Below are 18,459 nucleotides of genomic sequence, written 5' to 3'. Positions count from 1 at the left end.
GTATGTGGAACCTAGAAAAATGGTAGAGATGAACTGGTTTGCAGGGCAGAAATTGAGACACAGATGTAGGGAACAAACGTATGGACACCAAGGGGGGAAAGTAGCGGAGGGGGCTGGGGGTGTGATGAATTGGGGGATTGGACTGACATATATACACTAATATGTATAAAATGGATAACTACTAAGAACCTGCTGTATAAAAAAAATAAAATAAAATTTAAAAATTAAAACAAAAAAGGTGATCTTATTGACAATTTACTTTTTAGGACTGGCCAAAGCCAATGTTTTCTGTTTTGACTGACTAAATTGAGGAGGTCTTTGCTTTGTCACACTACTCCCGGAGCTGACCCTCCAACACAAACTAAGGCAAGTATATTTGGTGGCTTCTGAAGTAGCAATGATTGTTACAGTGTCTCAAGCTGTGTTTAAGGGTGAGATGGTGGCTAGGAGATCTGCATGCACTGTGCAGATGTAAGAGAAGAGTAAGAACTATCCCAACCACAGCTACAGCTATAAATCCTGGCCATTACATGTCCTTTTGCACTTCACAGGCAAGAGAATATTCTGCAAGCAAAGCTGACCCACAGGTGCTGGGCTGCAGCACAATTGATTTCCTTTGTGGAACTAATCACAGAGAAATCCTTCATGTGTGCTCCCAGACTCAGTGGCAGTTTCAAGTTGATGTGAAGTGCTGACACATAGCACAGAAGTGTTAGTGTTAGAACATTTTAGAATTTCAAAGCATCACCTGATGGGAGAGAGTGTAGGAAGCAGACAGAAACCATCCTGACTGAGAAAATAGGGGTTAAAGAAGGGAAGGAGGTTTTCACAAAGTGAAAGAGAGAGTTACACATTTTTTTATCACACTGTATTATAATCTTCCTCTTTAATGTCTCTGTATCCAAGGAACTGATCTATCTTGTTCATCATCAGCAGAGTGAACTGCCCCATAGTAGATGCTCAAGAAACATCGTGGATGAGTGAATGAACAACTGAACCTAAATCAACCTCAGCGTCCCTCCCAACCAACTCATGTTGTCAACATTTGTTGCCAGCAAATACACAACTCAAGTACCAATTTGTCTTGCGTTTGCTCCCTGGGACACAGACTTTATCTATACAGTGCCACCGAAGCAGTTGGTTTTGTAGAACTGCTCAGTAAATGGAGGGAAGGAACCAGCCAAATGACTAGTTTAACTGGTATTTTTTTCTACTCAGTTTCTTACACTTTTGTCTGAATTGACAAAATGAACAAACAAATGAAAACAAAATAAATCAAAAAGTATGCTGGTGTCTGATAAATGTAATTACATCCCTGTCCTGAGCTGTGACCATCAGCATGAATCTGAGAGACTAAACACTGGGGTAAAAGGCTGTGTCTACAACCACTCCTTTTAGTCACCTCAGGGCTGGGGGTGGAGAACAGCTAGATCTGTTCTTTGATGTCACAAATTCAAAATACCCAAACGATTGAATCAATTTTTCACTACTTATATAATTAGGGACCTTGTATAATCAGCATCCTCTCTCCCCATAAGGTATCAGGCTCTTTTGTCACTTCTCAAATGCCCCCTTTTAAAGACTACAAATATTAGACACCTGAAGTAATTCCTGTTTGAAGATTTTTCCCATCTGAGCCTCTCCAACCATTCTCTGCACCTCCCCTTACCTTGGCAGCTGTGGGACCACCAAAGATTTTCTTTCTAATCAGGACTGAAATCCATGTTCAATTTTTGAGTAACCAAACATAGGGCCGTCTGTGTTAGCAAGTGATATTTTTCCCAGTCAGTCCTGATTTGATGAATTGACTTTCCCAAGTGCCAACTGCTTAAGCTAAACAATGACACCAAATGAAACCGCATATCAAACAAAGGCACATCAGGAGGAGGAACAAGATGACACTGATGTCATGAAGGCTGCCTCAACTGGGGGGCCATAGGCAGGGCAGAGTCTTCGTATTGCACAAGCCATAGCTAACACAAAGAAAAACAGGAGGAAACACACAAAGAGGACCTGAGATAATACCTACAGAAGAAGAAATTTAAATTGCAGATGGATTCGTTATCATTTCTAATCCTTCACTATAGAAAGAGGCTATTTTTTACAGCTCTCCTGTTTGGTATGTAATCTTCTGTGACAAACATATAGTTTTAAATACTATTTTAATAAACAAATAAAATGCATAATGGTTTCAGATCTAATAGAGTATTTCCATTAGTTAAAAGTATAATAGCTGTGCCCCGGGGTAGCATAACCATAAATGAGCTACCCGGTCTTTCCCAATGAGTGAAAAAAAAAAATGGTTTTGTACCAATAACTTTCACTTCCTATTATAATACAGTTCTGTCCATCACCAGAAGCCAGAAATTATAAAGAGTAAAACATTTAATGAACTTGCTTTCATTAAATGATGTGTATCATCTGATGCTGAGGGAGAGAAAGCTAAAACTCACAGTTTGAATGGTCCTAGAACAACCTTAACAGCAGTTTGTTAACAATCAAAGTGAGGAGTATTACATGATTTCAGCAGTTGGGAAGCAAATTATTTTATTTATTCTCACCACTGCACTTTTTGGACCTATAATATATTCCACTCATCAGAAAGCTTTATCTCAGCTGGAAAACATGAATTCTTATTTTGGTTTCCAAAATTCCAGTTCTTTACTAAATTCTAAGTACCTTTGAAAACTGAAATGCTCATGGTTGACATTTATTCTTATAGGTAAAATACATAGCTACATTCATATTTTAAAAGAGTGTATATTTAAAACTCATACCTTGTCAAGAGCATAATTGAAAATGAGAATCTTTCCCCATTAGTTTGGTTTCAATCTACAAATCAGGTTTCATGCTTTCTATCAAAAAATGTACTTTTGTGCCACACATCCAACGAGAGAATGACACCACTACAAGATACTTGAACTGTTTTCTTTACCACGGGCTATTACTGTGTCAAAATGCTACTGAGGTTCCTGGGAGATACAGTTCCTATTTCTAGTTAACTAATAGGTATAAAAATGCTCAAATCAGAATTTATAAGGAGGGAGGCACATTTTGAAATTCTAAGAAGTAAAGAAATTGGATTAAAAGTAAGAAGAAAGGTCACCAAATAATATATTTTCTGATTGAATGTAGTATTTTTTATTCCTTTCAATTTTCATGGTGCAACTGTGACAATACAGGGTGATTCAAAACTAACTGAACACTTTCACAATTGTTTACTCAGTTACTAGGTGCTATATGAAATTGTAGTATGTAGCAAATTGTAGAGTTACCCTTCCAAATGTCCAACCATTGGAGAAATACAAGTTTTGACTACATGCTCATATATAACCTGCTTCCTTAATAATAAATGTTTGAGAGCATTCTATTATTTTTGATGACTCTATAATATGTTGTAGAATGCTTGCATGGATGTCCTTCAATTAAAATACAGGTTGCAAAGTAGCAAAAATAATTTAAAGTTCTTGTCAAAACTGTCCTAAGTTATGCATCAACAGATATGTATTATTTTTAATATGTCATCTCCTTCCATGTTTTAAAAATAAAATTTGATATCACTAAGATCAGCTCCTACGTTACTATAAGAAAGTCAGGAATACATATATGTACTTGAAAACCAGAAGTCCAATTTGATATTTAAAGTCAATAGATGATAGATAGATAGATAGATAGATAGATAGATAAAATGCATTACTAAGGACTAAGTACTGGACATATAAGACTGGATTGAATCCAGGTTGCCGAAGTGCCCATGAAAAAGACTCTGACTGAATCTATACAGGTTTACCAAATTGACCATTTTGACTAAATTGACCAGTCAATTTAATGAAAGAGCCACTTAACACCCTCCCACCTCAAAATGACCACAGCCACCTGTTAAGGAACTTGTGGACAGCCTTATTTTGCTGCTCCTTCCAAACACCAACTCCTCCCACTGCTCTACCCACCTGTCTCCTCCAAGCATCCCTTTACTGATTCAATTATTTTCTCAATTGTGGTTGGAGTTAGGGAATAACTATTTGTTCCCCAGGACACACGTTTTCCTGAGACTGAGCGAGTTACAGTAATCAGCTGAGCCGAGGGCTGCCCTGGGCAGAACTGTGTGAAGGCCCCTGAGGAGCAGGTTATATTCCTGAGTGCTCCAAGAATTCTGCTTCAGTCGAAAAATCCATGAACTGCTGGCTTGGCATTCAGTTCACTCTTTCATAGTCTGTACTCTGCTTCTGAGCTAGCGATCTGAAATACTCGTTCAGCTACAATTTCTCTTGCGGCTAGCCAATAAACTGAACATGTCAAGCCAACTCACAATTCTTCAAGAAGCAACCACCCAGTGGAGAGACACTATCAGTTTTCTGTTCAGGCTAAATACCATGGTTTCAAAATATGTGATGAGAAAGGAAATGTAATTGTGCAATTTTTAATTGAGATGTAATCATTTCCATTTTAATCCTTACTATACTTCTCTACAGGAAACAATGCATCCATGAAAACCCCCAAGAGAACATGCAAGAGTCTAGAAGACTTACTTGCTTTTTTTTTCTCTGGGTGTGAGATACCCACCATCTTCCACAAGATGGCAGGCAGTTTTCATTTTACTGTTGGTAATGAACAGGAAATCACTCCACTCTCAAATGACAGCAACCCCAGGTAGCTAGGGTGACATTTGCTTTACATTATGATACACACTAATTAATCATTAGTGATCCCAGAAGTAAGTCTGCTAAAAATGCTTTGCAATGGCTTCTCACAGCAGGGGCTTTCAATATTGATACTATTACATGCACATATGTTCAGCCAGTATATGTTTAAGTTTTAAGGCTTTACGTTTTTAAGGTATTTTAATCAATATTGCCTAGATTAATATTCACCTCTTATTTGGAAGGGGAAATGATGAGGCTAGTAAAGTAAATACAGAAAGATAAAAAGCAGTACACAAAGCTTTGAAGAGGTAAAGGCAACTCTAACAAGTTTTTAGCTGAAGGTACCTTTGTCCTCTGGCATTTTTTGACATCTTCAACTTTCTCCCAGGCTCATCTCAAAACTGCTGGGGCAAAAATTCTGTAAAGAACTTGGCTGGCACTATCACTGCACACTTGTGTCCTATGGTCTCAAACCAGATCACTTCATTAAGGAATTAATCTAGTCCTTCAACTAACAAGAAATGCTCACATTGCCTTTCAATATCGATTCCATTCCATAGCAAGGAGCCTCATTATTATAAACAACTCCACCAGACCTCAGGCACAACCCCAGCTTCGTACAATGAGCACTAAAGGTTCTAGGAATGTTCACCAATTGCCTGAGCAGCCACAGCCAGCCCAGTTCCCTCCACCACCTGAAGCTAACCCAGGACAAAGATAATCTGCCTGGGTCCACCCCACCTGTGGTGGAAACTCTTAGCAGTTTAAGTTCACATCTTAGTTCCAATTATAACTGGTTAGTTCTCCACTTAGGTCAACTACACCTACCCCTAGGCCTTGCTAATAAATCTTTTGAAAAGTTTCTTTTACTCCACTAAACTTTAGCTTTCCTCTGATAATGACACTTCCTTCAGTGCTTCCTGAATTTTAATATGTATATGAATCACATGAAGAGCTTGATAAAACACAGATTCTGATTCAGTAGACCAGGGGTAGGACTGGAGATTCTACATATCTAACGAGCTCCCAGGTGATTCTGGATGCTGCTGGTCCACACGCCACACCTGAATGAGCAAAGCTCTAGAGTTTCTTCATTCATCCACACTCCATATATCCTGGGGTAAAGAAGACCGGTAGGAGTTTCCAGAATCCTCACTGCATTTTCTAGACTTCCTTTCATCAATAACTCCTCCTTTTTTGAAGTCGTCATCATCTGACTGATAAATATTCTTCACAGTCATCTCTAGATCTCAAGTACTCCAGTGCATTCACTGAACGTTTTGGAATCCAGTTTACCATCTTCTTTCCATGTATGCCCTCTCCTTGAACACCTTCAATCTTCGCGTGGATGACTTACTCATGACACTGGCCTTGACCTCCTTTGCTCCACTGACCTTCATCTTCTTTCACTTTTAGCAATCAACTCAGCGGCCACACCATGACCTTGTTATCACCTGAAATGGTTGTAACGCTGAAATCTTAAATCTTAAAATTTCTCCCTATTACCTCAGCCTCCGACAGGAGACTTCTGCTCTGCCCTCACTAAACATACTCTCCCACCTCGTAGGACTTTCCACTCCTTGGAAACTTCCCTATTCTTTTTTCCTAATACCACTAGCTTTCACCTCCATTTCTACCCATTCTGGAAACCAGGGTCAACCATTTCTACTCCAAATTCAAGAACAATCTATCCCTAATTTCGTCTTCTGAAACTACATGCTAAACTCAATCCTGGGGGTACTCCTACCTATTGTTTTAATCCTCCCCATCTATAAAGATCTAGTGAACACACACATGCAACTCCTCATGCTGAGTGGCCCCATTACACACTGATATATACAACCCCAGTTGGACCCAGCACCCTGCTGCCCAATCCTCTTCTTTGTTCCCTCACAATTGTTTTTTTTCGGACCCTTTTCATGCTTTTCAAGCGTCAAGTTACAAAATATAAATGTATTCAGCTCCCATTCCTTCCCAGCACAATCTTCCCATATCATTACCCAACCTCTCTTTTCCTTGTCTCCTGTTATGTATTGCTTTTTCTCCCAAAGTTAACCCCAACAATTTTATCAGCTTAAAAAGCAAATCCCTCTTATGCTTTTGATTCTACTTTGATGTGTTAATTTCCCATTCTTTTAAATTATCACACTCTCCCTTCCCATTGGGTCCTTCCTCTCAGCCAGCAGACTCTCTCAAGTCTTCCTTACTAACCCCCCCTCAACCAAAAATATGCTCCATAACTTTATTTCTTCCTAACTAGAGATACAATTCCAATTCTACCTTTTATTTTATAAACTTTAAATGAAGTTGCCTTCATTCATCATCTCTTTTTTATCATTGATTCTTTCTTTTACCTCCTACAAGCACCTATCATATTATAAAGTAAATGCCACACCTATGAGTTGGCTTCTGCCACTCCACTGATGGCTTCATAGTTTCCAATCTCAATGGCCTCGTCTCTGCCTTTGATGCACTGGCATAATTTACCACTTGATATTCACCCTCCAATAAAAACATTTTCCTCCCTTATATTCCCTTATACTCCTCTCAGTCTTCCTATTTCACTTTTAACCTCCTCTGCTGAATAGTCACTTCTGTTTCTCCATCAAACTCTTAATGTTAATGTCACAAAGGGTCTGCCCTTAGCCTTCTTTGCTTCTCTGCGTTCTACCCTTGTATCCCTCTCTTCCTGGGCTATCATAGGCATTCCCTTGATCTCAATTATTTTCTCCATGGCACTTATCATGTTCTGACTTATGAGATAATTTAATTATGTTTATTAATGTCCCCCAACACCTCATCCCTGCTAGAATGTCAGCCACATAAAAGAAGAGGATTTTTTTCTGTTTGTTCACTGATGTACACCAAGAACCTGGAATAGTGCCTGGAACACAGTAAGTGCTCAGTAGATTTTGTTGAATAATCACTGCCACATCCTGATCGCAAAACCTAACCCCTCTCTTGACCAGATACCTCCACATGTTTATCATACCGACATGTCAAGATTAACACAGCACAAACTGAAGCCATTACCTCGTCCTGTAACAAATGTGCTCTTCACGCAGTGGTTCCTATCTCTGATCAAGGCACTGCAAGCCTAGAAGGTTTCAAGTCATTTTGACTCCTTTATCTTTTCTTACAATGCACAGCCAATCAGTCATCAAGTACTGTCGATTCTAACCCCTCCAATAGCTTGCATTGCCCATGTTCATCCTCATAAGGCACAGCTCATTTCTACTCTTGCCTGCAATCTTGAATTTACCTCCTAAAATTATCCTACTGCCACTAGTTGCCCAGCACCATCTACCCTACACAGTCTTGCCTGACTTATTTCTCTGATAAAACAAATCTGATAACATTACGTCTCTCTTGAAGAGTCACAAAGGCTGCCTGTTCAAAAGATTTAATCCTGAGTTTCTTGGCCTGACATTAAAGCTCCTCTATCATCTGCCTTCAAATCTTTCAGCTTCACATCCACTATATTTTTTCACAGTACCTATTCTGTAGATATTTCTAATCCAAATGCTCACATGACTAATGAACATAACAGAAGATTCTAAGAAAATGCAGGTGAGAAGAATGGTGACTAATTTCAAGAAAATCTGATAAGACTTGCTGGACAAATGGAGTGACTTAAAATTATCCTTAGTGAGAAACTGAGATATGAAAATGAGTAAAGACAAAACTCTTATAGAAGGGTCTTCTTCTCTACTCGAGGGTCTAGATGGGGTTCTCAAAGTGAGATCGATGAACCATCTTGTGTCGGAATCCTCTGGAGTTGGCCCTTGTATCTTCATTTGTAACAAGCTTCCCAGGAGATTCTCATATGCATTTAAGGCTGAGAATAACTGAGTTAGGGAGTAATATCCACATTTTCTATTTCTGAAGGGGGTAAGAAGAAATACCTGTATCCTATTACCCCTAGGTAACATGAAAAGGACACTGGATTAGGAATCAGAAAAGTGATTTATTTTCTTAACCCTGCTCCTCACTTGCCTATGTGCTTGCACAAGTCATTTACCACCATATTGAAATACAGGGGCTGGAGGAGATGACCTCTAAGAACACTTACCACTGGAGGAGTTGCTGTTTCCATTGGAACCATGCCTCATCGTCTCATATCCTGCAATTTCCTGCCACCACAGCATTTATGGTGGACAGCATTCACCCTGACCAAGAACTGTGCGTTAGGAAATAGCTGAGAAAGTGTCCCAAATGTCACCTTCTCAGTGAGGCCTTCTTTGTTGATCAAGTCCCTGTCTCACGCGTGTTATTCTTCTTGCCTAATTTACTTTTCTCCATTACACTTAACACTATGTTTTTCAATCTTTCAATCAAGCAATCTTGCTTATTGTCTGTCATCCCTCACTGGACTGTAAACTCCATGAGAGCAAGGGTTATGTCTGTTCTGTTTTGTTTACTGCTACATCATCTGGACCTTTAACAACCCCTGGCATATAACAAAATACAGCTTTAAAGCTCTCGTCATTCCCTTGGTTCCCTCTCCCCCTCCCCCTCTATCTTCCACTCCCTCTGTTCTGGCTTTCTCTCCAATTCTCTCTCTCCTTCTCGTAACACTGTACCCTGACCCCTTTACACACTTAGAGCTGTGGCATTCAAGATGGGATAAGGTGGACATATTGGTAATGGAGGACAATTCATGCTCACTGTCAACTTCTCAGTTCGTTCAAATGAATCTCAGAGGAAGGAAAATGCCCTCCCTAGAACTCTAAGAGAGAAGTTCTTCCAGATATGAGAAGACCTTTGGCAGAGTTTTTATTGGGGACAAAGGATACCCTGACCTCTGAACTTAAGTTTAGGGGATAATGCTGATGATCTTTGTAAAGAGAGCACCACTAATGTACTTACATCACAGACAAACAAGCAAACAAACAAAGAAAATAACATTCAATTCAAACAAAAGAGCAGGCAGTGGTCCCAAAGTATGGGTTTCATTGAATTTGAACCTGAAGTTACTCAGACTACATTTTGACTTCCTGCAAGAGAGGGTCATTCACAGGATCATGTGGAAGCATGTACGTATCTCTGGCTCCACCCTCAGGCATCTTTTCCATTCCCTCTTAGTTCACAGTTGTTCAGTTAAGTATTCTATCCTCTAGCACCCACCCGCCTCAGGTGGCATTAGCCATTCTTGCCCCCCACAGAAACCCTTCAGAGGCCAAGCTTCTATGTACCACAGTAGACCGGGGAACCTGGGCCACCATGTTAACAGAAATGATAAAACTTATTTTTTGTCACCTGGGGCCCTCTACAAAAATGATAATGCTCCCTCCTTTGCTACTGACTTTGTTGGTGATACTAAGGATAGAGATTTTTAGCCTGGGAATGAATAAAGGGATATTTTAGGGTAGACTTATTTTCCTTGTCCTGCCAATGCAGGCATGGAGGCAGCTGCCCACTCTGACATAAACAAGATGAAAGCATCTCTAAAAACCTTGGAATCAAATTTAGCATGCAAAGACGGTGATGCCATTTAGCCAAATAAAGACTTTCTTAGGATTGACTAAGCAAACTTGTGTGAGTCCCTAGAAGAGTCCCAGGGCCTGGCAGGGTGCTCAGTAAATATGTGCTTAATGAAGATAGAAATCTAAGTCTTATGGAAGGCTGACATTTTTATATAAATATTGGCTGATAGTGAACATAAAGCAACTGTTAAAGATTTGGTTTCAAACTGTAGAAGGGCCAAATGAAAAGAAAGAGCAATTCTAAAGTAGAGATTTATATTTTCATCCAAAATGAATTAAACACTATCCTTTCCTCTCTGTTGGATCCCAAACAGATTTCAGGCCTCTCAGGATGTGACCAAAGCTATATTTCAAGCTTAGTGCAAGCAATGAACACCTCAGTCTCTCAACCTCCCAGCAGATGCTCCTTTCAAGAGGTTAGCAGCAAGCAATTGCCTTAAAAAGGGAAACACTTATGACTGGTCAGTTTTTATTCTCCGTTGAGGAGTTAGCTTTTGACCCTTTTGTTTAACTTCCATTTTGGAGAGGATGATAGACCAGGTCACTAAAAGGTAGAGAGGGGAAACTCATAACTTTCCATTTACAAAGACTGGTGAGAAAAAGATGGCTGACAGAATCTTAAGGATTCTTGGGCTTTCTGGTCTTTCTGTTTCTCTGTCCCTTATGCAATTGGGCTGGTTGCAAGTCAGTTTAACAAATAATTACTAAGTGTCAGCTAGGTATTATGCACTTTGCTAGATGCTGTTCTTTCCATCCATTCATTCAACAAATATTTATTGAGTACCTACAATAGTAATGCTATGAGGTGCTAGACAAAGTAAGCATGGTCCCTACCCTTCATGTGGACTATAATCAAAATGGGGGGGGGATGCAACTGTGTTGGAAGCAGAAAGATTTTACTAAATATAATCAAAATAACAGTATTATATATCAAGGTCTTACTGTATGCCATGCACTGAGCCAGGTACTTGTATATGTGTTATCTGTTTTAATCTTCACAACAGCCTAACAAGGAGGCTCTTTATCATCCTTATTTTACAGATGAAGGAAATGCAGATCAGAGAGGTAAAGTAACTTGTTCAAGATCATGTAGCTACTAAGTTGCAGAGCTGGGATTTAAAAACACGTCTGTCTGATTCCAAAGCCTATGTTCTTTCCAGAACACCATATTGCCTCTAGAGAGGCAGTTAAGAGAACAATCAGAATTTCTTATCCTAGACAAACAAGATCCTTTTTCCCCCTCATGTTGACTGTCTTAGTTCAGACTGCTGTAACAGAATACCATAGATGGGGTGGCTTAAACAACAGAAGTTTATTTCTCACAGTACTGGAGGCTGGGAAGTCCAAGATCAAGGTGTTGGCAGATTCAGCGTCTGGTGAGAACCTGCTTCCTGGTTCACAGATGTCTGTCTTCTTGCTGTGTCCTCACATGGTGTAGGTGGGAAGACAGCTCTCTAGGGTCTCTTTTATAAGGGCACTTATCCCATTCATGAGGGCTCCATTCTTATGATCTAATCACCTCCCAAAGGCCCTACCTCCTAATACCATCACATTGGGGGGTTAGGATTTCAGTATACAAATTTTGGACAGACACAAACATTCAGTCCACAATGTTGACTTTTGCTCACAGGCCTCTGTTCATGGTTAGAATTACTATGATTTAAAAATCATGCACTCACCTATTTTTCCCCAAAGAAACTTTCCCATCAACTTTAAAGGAAATGGATTGTGGAATTTTAATGTGCCTTGTTGAATTACTTCTAATTAGTAATTTCCCTTCTATAATCATTCAATATGGCAGTCAAGAAGAAAAAAATATGGATATACAGTGTCTATGAAATCATGACCCTGCAACAATTCACTGAGTCAGAGGAGAGGTTCATAGGCCACTGTGATGGGCTCTTCACTGCTTGAGTTTAAGACTTCAGGTACTATCATCACTGAGACCAAGAATCTTATTCATTTATAGATGGATTGTGCCCTAGACGTAGGACAAGAGAACAAGACGGCATCTCTCCAACCAGGATTTTGTGACCGCTACACTACTCAGCCAATGGTGCTGGGCTCCAGAGCGAATCCTTACCCGAACATTCATCTAGGGCCCTTCCAAACTTAGTTTCTTTGCTCCAACTTTCCCCTAATCTGGAAAGTTCTTTCTCTCTCTGTTTACTTGTAAAAATCTGACATTTCCATTAAAACACAACTAAAATTATACCTTTTCCAACATGACTTCCTCAACAATTTCAGTCAAAATCTATCCTTCTCTCATTTCCTTATTAACCTATAGCTCTATTTCAGAGCCAGCTTTTTATCAGAATTTGATTCAATAGGTATTTCTTCCTCTGTGAGATGCTGAGCTCCGAGAAGTCAGGGATTTTATCTAATTCTTCTCTGTATCCCTCCTAGTATTCAATACAGTATGTACCAAATGCTTTACTAAACAGCAAATGCTTGTTGAATCATATTTGAAGAATAATCAAAAATAAAATCTATTCTTTCCAGACTTCAGTTCCTACCCCCATCTCCTACCTGGGCCCTGGCACACAAGAGTTGGTATAATAGAAGAAAAAACGTTCACTTTGGCATCAGACCAACCTGGATTCAAATACAGCACTGCAACTTGCTAGCTGTGTAAATCTAGGCAAATCATTTCTCTCTCTGAGCTTCAGTTTTCTTTATCTATACAATGGGGTAACAACCCTCATGAAATTACCAAAAGGAATAAATGAGGTAGGTATGTATGTGTGTGAGCCATACACCACACACACACAAACCTTAGCTTCTCTTCCCATCTCGTCCCTTTTTATGGTAGGGAAAAGGCCCAATATAGGAAAAACAAACATTAACCCATGCTATCAAGGGTTGTGAATCTACAAGTGGCCAAATGAATTGATATTTACTGGGTCCCTACTATTTTTCTAGCACTGTGCTTAGTTCTATAAGGGAGATAAGAAAAAGCCTCTGCCTCCAGAAAGCTAACAATCTATTGGTAGAGGCAAAATAAAATCATGAGAGACACACATTAAGAATCCCAGCAGGCGAAGTGAGAGAGTGGCATTGACATATATACACTACAAAATGTAAAATAGATAGCTAGTGGAAAGCAGCTGCATAGCACAGGGAGATCAGCTGAGAGCTTTGTGTCCACCTAGAAGGATGGGATAGGGAGGGTGGGAGGGAGACACAAGAGGGAGGGGATATGGGGATATAGGTATATGTATAGCTGATTCACTTTGTTATAAAGCAGAAACTAACACACCACTGTAAAGCAATTATACTCCAATAAAGATGTTAAAAAAAAGATGTGGCACATACATACAATGGAATATTACTCAGCCATAAAGAGCAATGAAATTGAGTTATTTGTAGTGAGGTGGATGGACCTAGAGTCTGTCATACAGAGTGAAGTAAGTCAGAGAAAAACAAATACCGTATGCTAACACATATATATGAAATCTAAAAAAACAAATGGTTCTGAAGAACCTAGGGGCAGGGCAGGAATAAAGACACAGACGTAGAGAATGGACTTGAGGACATGGGGAGGGGGAAGGGTAAGCTGGGACAAAGTGAGAGAGTGGCATGGACATATATACACTACCAAACGTAAAACAGATAGCTAGTGGGAAGTAGCCGCATAGCACAGGGAGATCAGCTAGGTGCTTTGTGACCACCTAGAGAGGTGGGATAGGGAGGGTAGGAGGGAGGGAGACGCAAGAGGGAAGAGATATGGGGATATATGTATACATATAGCTGATTCACTTTGTTATACAGCAGAAACTAATACACCATTGTAAAGCAATTATACTCCAAATAAGATGTTAAAATAAATAAATAAATAAATAAATAAAATGTTACCAAAAAAAAAGAATCCCAGCAGGCATATGCTAAGTGCCCCAAAGGCAAACAGACAATGCCAGAGGTGTTCAGAGGAGGAAGAGGTCTAAATAGTCTGACAGACTTGGAGAAGGCTTAAATGCCCTTTGAGGAACAGGCTGGAACTTAATGGAAGGAAGAATAGAATGTGGGCATTCCAGTGAGAAGAAATGGCATATGTTCAAACGCGAGGGTGGAGGTGTGCTCAGAAGGGTTAGAGAACTAAACCTGGATCCCTCAGAGATCAGGTAAGAGGTGTAGCGAGTGAGTGTTGGATGGTGGAGGGCCTTGAGTGCCAGGTTAGGAATAACATCACTAATCATTGGCAAACAGCAGACTGAGGGGTCACATTACTGGAAAACTGATTTCCAATTTGGGAAGCATTCCTGCTGAGGCCATGCCCTACATATGTATATAAAGTGACCACCATAAGAAGTAGCCAGGACTGCTGTGCTGCAGAAAGGAGGCTGGGAGGTTTAGTTATCCAGCATCAGACTCCATAGTGAAGAAGTCTCAGCCCTTTGTTTCTAAGAGTGGTGACAGGCATCCCTTCCCCCACTGCAGCTGCCCTCAGAGCATGCTGGGGACTTACTCCCCCAGAAGTACAACAAAGCTGCTCCAGAGAAACCAATGGGAGCAGGCATCAGCAAGGCTCTCCTCTCTCCCCCACATCCAGCCACAGGCTGCACAGCCCACACTGCACCCACAGAACTGAAGTTTACCGGGAGAGCCCCAGAATGGCTTGCTGGCCACAACGCTAGGGCCAGGCTGCCTGCTCCCCTCATTTGCCTGGGGTGGGGGCGGGAGTCACGCTGATTGGCTTCCAGCTGGCTTTGCTGAGCTCTTACAATAATAAAGATGGGACCCTTTGCCAGTGAGGTCATGAATTGAAGAGCAGAAGTGGGGACAAGCTTTGCACCACACTATGGGGCCCCCCCGTACCACCTGCTGGGCAGGAAAGTTTTCTTCAGCAGGAAAGAGAAATGGTGAATGGGGAAAGGCCAGGTGGTGCGGTGGTTTGCTCTGGGAAGCTGGTGGGAATGCGCGCAGCATTGTGAGCCCCTGGCTCTGTGTGGGCAAGCAACAAAGTAGCGGGAACCCCTTATCAGGTGAACTCAAGTGCCCACCAGCTCACTCCATCAACTGCTGCCCCTCCTCCCCCAGGCATCTCCAGGCTGTTTATTTTCTTAGAAAAGGGGAATCTGCATGTCAGCTCATTTGCATTCTTTGGTCCCAAACAAAACAATATTAAAGTGCCTTGAAGAGCTGGCTAACTGGGAAGGCTGTTTGCCTTGGGGGAAAAAAAACTCCTTACACTTGAAAAGGAATCAACGTAGTATTCTATTTTCATGCCAAGCACAATGCTTGTATTAGGAAAAAAAAATTCCCATTCACTCTGATCAGCAAGACCAAAAGTGATGGTTAAGAACTTCGCATCTTTTTCAACAGCCTTTAGATATTTTGTGTTTTCTTAATTCTTATCAACTTGTTTTGAGACCTGTAAATGTAGCTGGAGAATGAAAGAAAGTAAAGGAGGGAGCAACAGCTTCAACAGTGGCCTGGTATCCCTCAAGAAGCAGGGATGCAGTTGCTTTTCTTACGTGGGAAACAGATGGTGTTTTATGCTTAACACAATCAGCACCGCCTCTCTATCTGTGCCCCTAACTTTCCCCACCTGTGTGAAACCTAATCAGCGCCTAATGAACATACTTGGAGTTGTCTGGATGGAATTAGTCCCAGTAGGAGCTGGACTTCAGGTACCAGGAACTCTCTTAAAGCTGTGTAGCTGCAAAAACCAAGAAATCTTTACATCAGAGCTAATTAAATAAAGGTCTGCCTCTGCTAAATACGTTTTGTTTCTTCCCCCTCTAGAAAGTAGACAAGACTTAGTGTATTACATTGTTAAGCTAATGTTGACCCCTCTCTTCACTGCAACTATAAGCAAAGGTTTGTATTTTGAATTTCCTCTAAATACATGAGACATCAAATGCCTTTTCAGTCATTCCCACTCTTGGTGTGGGCTGCTTTCCCTGGATCATATTCTCCTTTGTGCAAATGCATGCACACCAACAATGGAAAAGTTCAGGCAAAACTTGCCGAAGGGCTGCCCACCAGCCCATTCCCTTTGACAAATCTATGATTCTGTCCCAAGGGAATAGAGAGGAATTATCCAAAGTGCTTGCTTAAAACACACACACACACACACACACACACACACACACACACACTATGGTGTTGGCAAATTGTTATTGACATATTTGGAATTTTATTAATAACTGCAATAACCTAGAGGCTTCTGGGTCGTGTGCAAATCGCTAAGAAGAAATCCACCATTTTCTGGTCAAAAGTTGTTTCTTTTGATGACATAACAAGGTCAATAGGTCATGGTAGCTTCATTATTTCACCTTGAGTTGAACCCTTCTGATGACCTACCAAAGTATAAATCATCGTGGGTTAGCAAGAATGCCCCTCCTCTCACCCCACCCCATCCCTTTAGAGTTTCTACGGGATAGGGACCCATAGACTCTGTTCTTACTGTGCCTTCATCTCCCTACAGATTTCAATGAAGGGTCATGCTAGTGTTCGTCACCTATCACCCTTGGGATCAGAAGGAGCCTAAGTTCTGTCCCAGGTTCACTTCCTTATCATAGCCTAGAGTTTTATCAATCACTAAATAGGAGGTCAGCAAACTACAGCCCTTGGACCAAATCCTGCCCACTGCCTGTTTTTGTAAATAAAGTTTTATTGCAACACAACTTTGCCTATTTGTTTATGTATAGCCTATGGCTGTCCCAGTACAATAGTGAAATTAAGTATTCATGACAGAGATAATATGGCCCATAAAACTTAAAATACTTATCTAGCCCTTTACAGGAAAAGTTTTCTGACTTCTGTTCTAAGGCTTTGTATTATAGAGTGCTAGTTGGGCTATGCTAGTCTTTCTTTGGAGCTAGCTGTATTCATATTTTGAAGATTTGGTGGCTACTGTCTATCTAAACTTGACTCAGCATCTATTTACCCTTAATTCAAAATAGGTAGGAAACCTAACGATGAAACAGTGGCTATTTCCAATCTTCCTTAACCAGATCCAGAGGGGAATGAAGCTTATGCTCTGTGCTCTTGCCCATCTGCCCTTGTCTTGTTGGAAAAGGTGAGATAGGAGAATCTGAAATCTTCCCTTTCAGATCTAAATGGCACATAAGAAATCACAAATCATTTCTTTGTAACAGAAAGCACAGGTGATGAAGATGCTTCAGAGGACAAGAAATACAAAGGTAGGAGTCCCTTGAGAGAACCTGACTCAAAACACAACACTTTGTATTGACCCTGAAACAGTTCCAGAAACGTCAATATTCCTTTTGGTCACAGCTTTAGCTAAATGGCCTTAAAGAGCTTTCCCTACAAATTGTTCTCCATTTTTGCTTGTGTTTGTTCCTCAACTTGGAAAGAAAGTGACACAACTATACTGCATTTCTAAACATGATCAAACTCTGAGGAAGAACCTACAATAAGTGAAAGTTATTGGGATATAGATTTAAATACATTTCAGCAACAGATCAAGCTATATTTCCAAGCCAGGAAGAATCTGTACCCTCCATGGAAGTCTTTGGCTACTTGGTAACTTTATTTTTCTAAAACACTATTAGAAACTTCTATTCAATATGGAAATAATTTTTTTAAATCAGAGGGATAATCATTATAACAGAACTACTCTTTTTATACAATATTAAAAGCAATAATTATAAAAATATTTAAGAACTTACTATGTGTCAGCCACTATTCCAATTGCTTTACATGCATCACCTCATGTAATCCTCACAACTCTCTGAGGTTTCTATAATTTTCAATTTTAATTTTTTTTTTTTTTTTTTTGCGGTACGTGGGCCTTCACTGCTGTGGCCTCTCCCGTCGCAGAGCACAGGCTCTGGACGTGCAGGCCCAGCAGCCATGGCTCACGGTCCCAGCCGCTCCACAGCATGTGGGATCTTCCCGGACCGGGGCACGAACCCATGTCCCCTGCATCAGCAGGTGGACTCTCAACCACTGCGCCACCAGGGAAGCCCCTTTAATTTTGTTTTTGAATTTAATTTTTATTAATTTGTTTTTATTCCTATATTACAGCTGAAAAAACTGAAGTCAGAGGGAGGTCAGGTAACTTGTCCAATGTCACAACAGCTAGTAAGCAGTTGAGCTGGAATGAAAATATCACTTACCCTGACTCTCCCACCAAATCAGGAGCCCATGTACCTTGAGTTCTCCTTCTGGTAATAGGAATGGATTTGCCTGAACCATTCATATTCTCAAACTCGCTTCTCTAGTGTCCAACAGCAAATGTTATACGACGTCTCTCTGGGTCCCTAAATTAGAGAAAAGCTAAGCAATTCTGGTTGAGTTCCAGCTCATGGGCTATTTTATAAACTGCCTTGAACAGAGGCAGAGGAAAAGGCTGCCTGCAC

This window comes from Hyperoodon ampullatus, assembly GCF_949752795.1.
Source record: "Hyperoodon ampullatus genome assembly, chromosome: X".
Taxonomy (NCBI): domain Eukaryota; kingdom Metazoa; phylum Chordata; class Mammalia; order Artiodactyla; family Ziphiidae; genus Hyperoodon; species Hyperoodon ampullatus.
The sequence above is the reverse complement of the archived record's forward strand: the minus strand, read 5'-3'. Positions refer to the sequence as shown.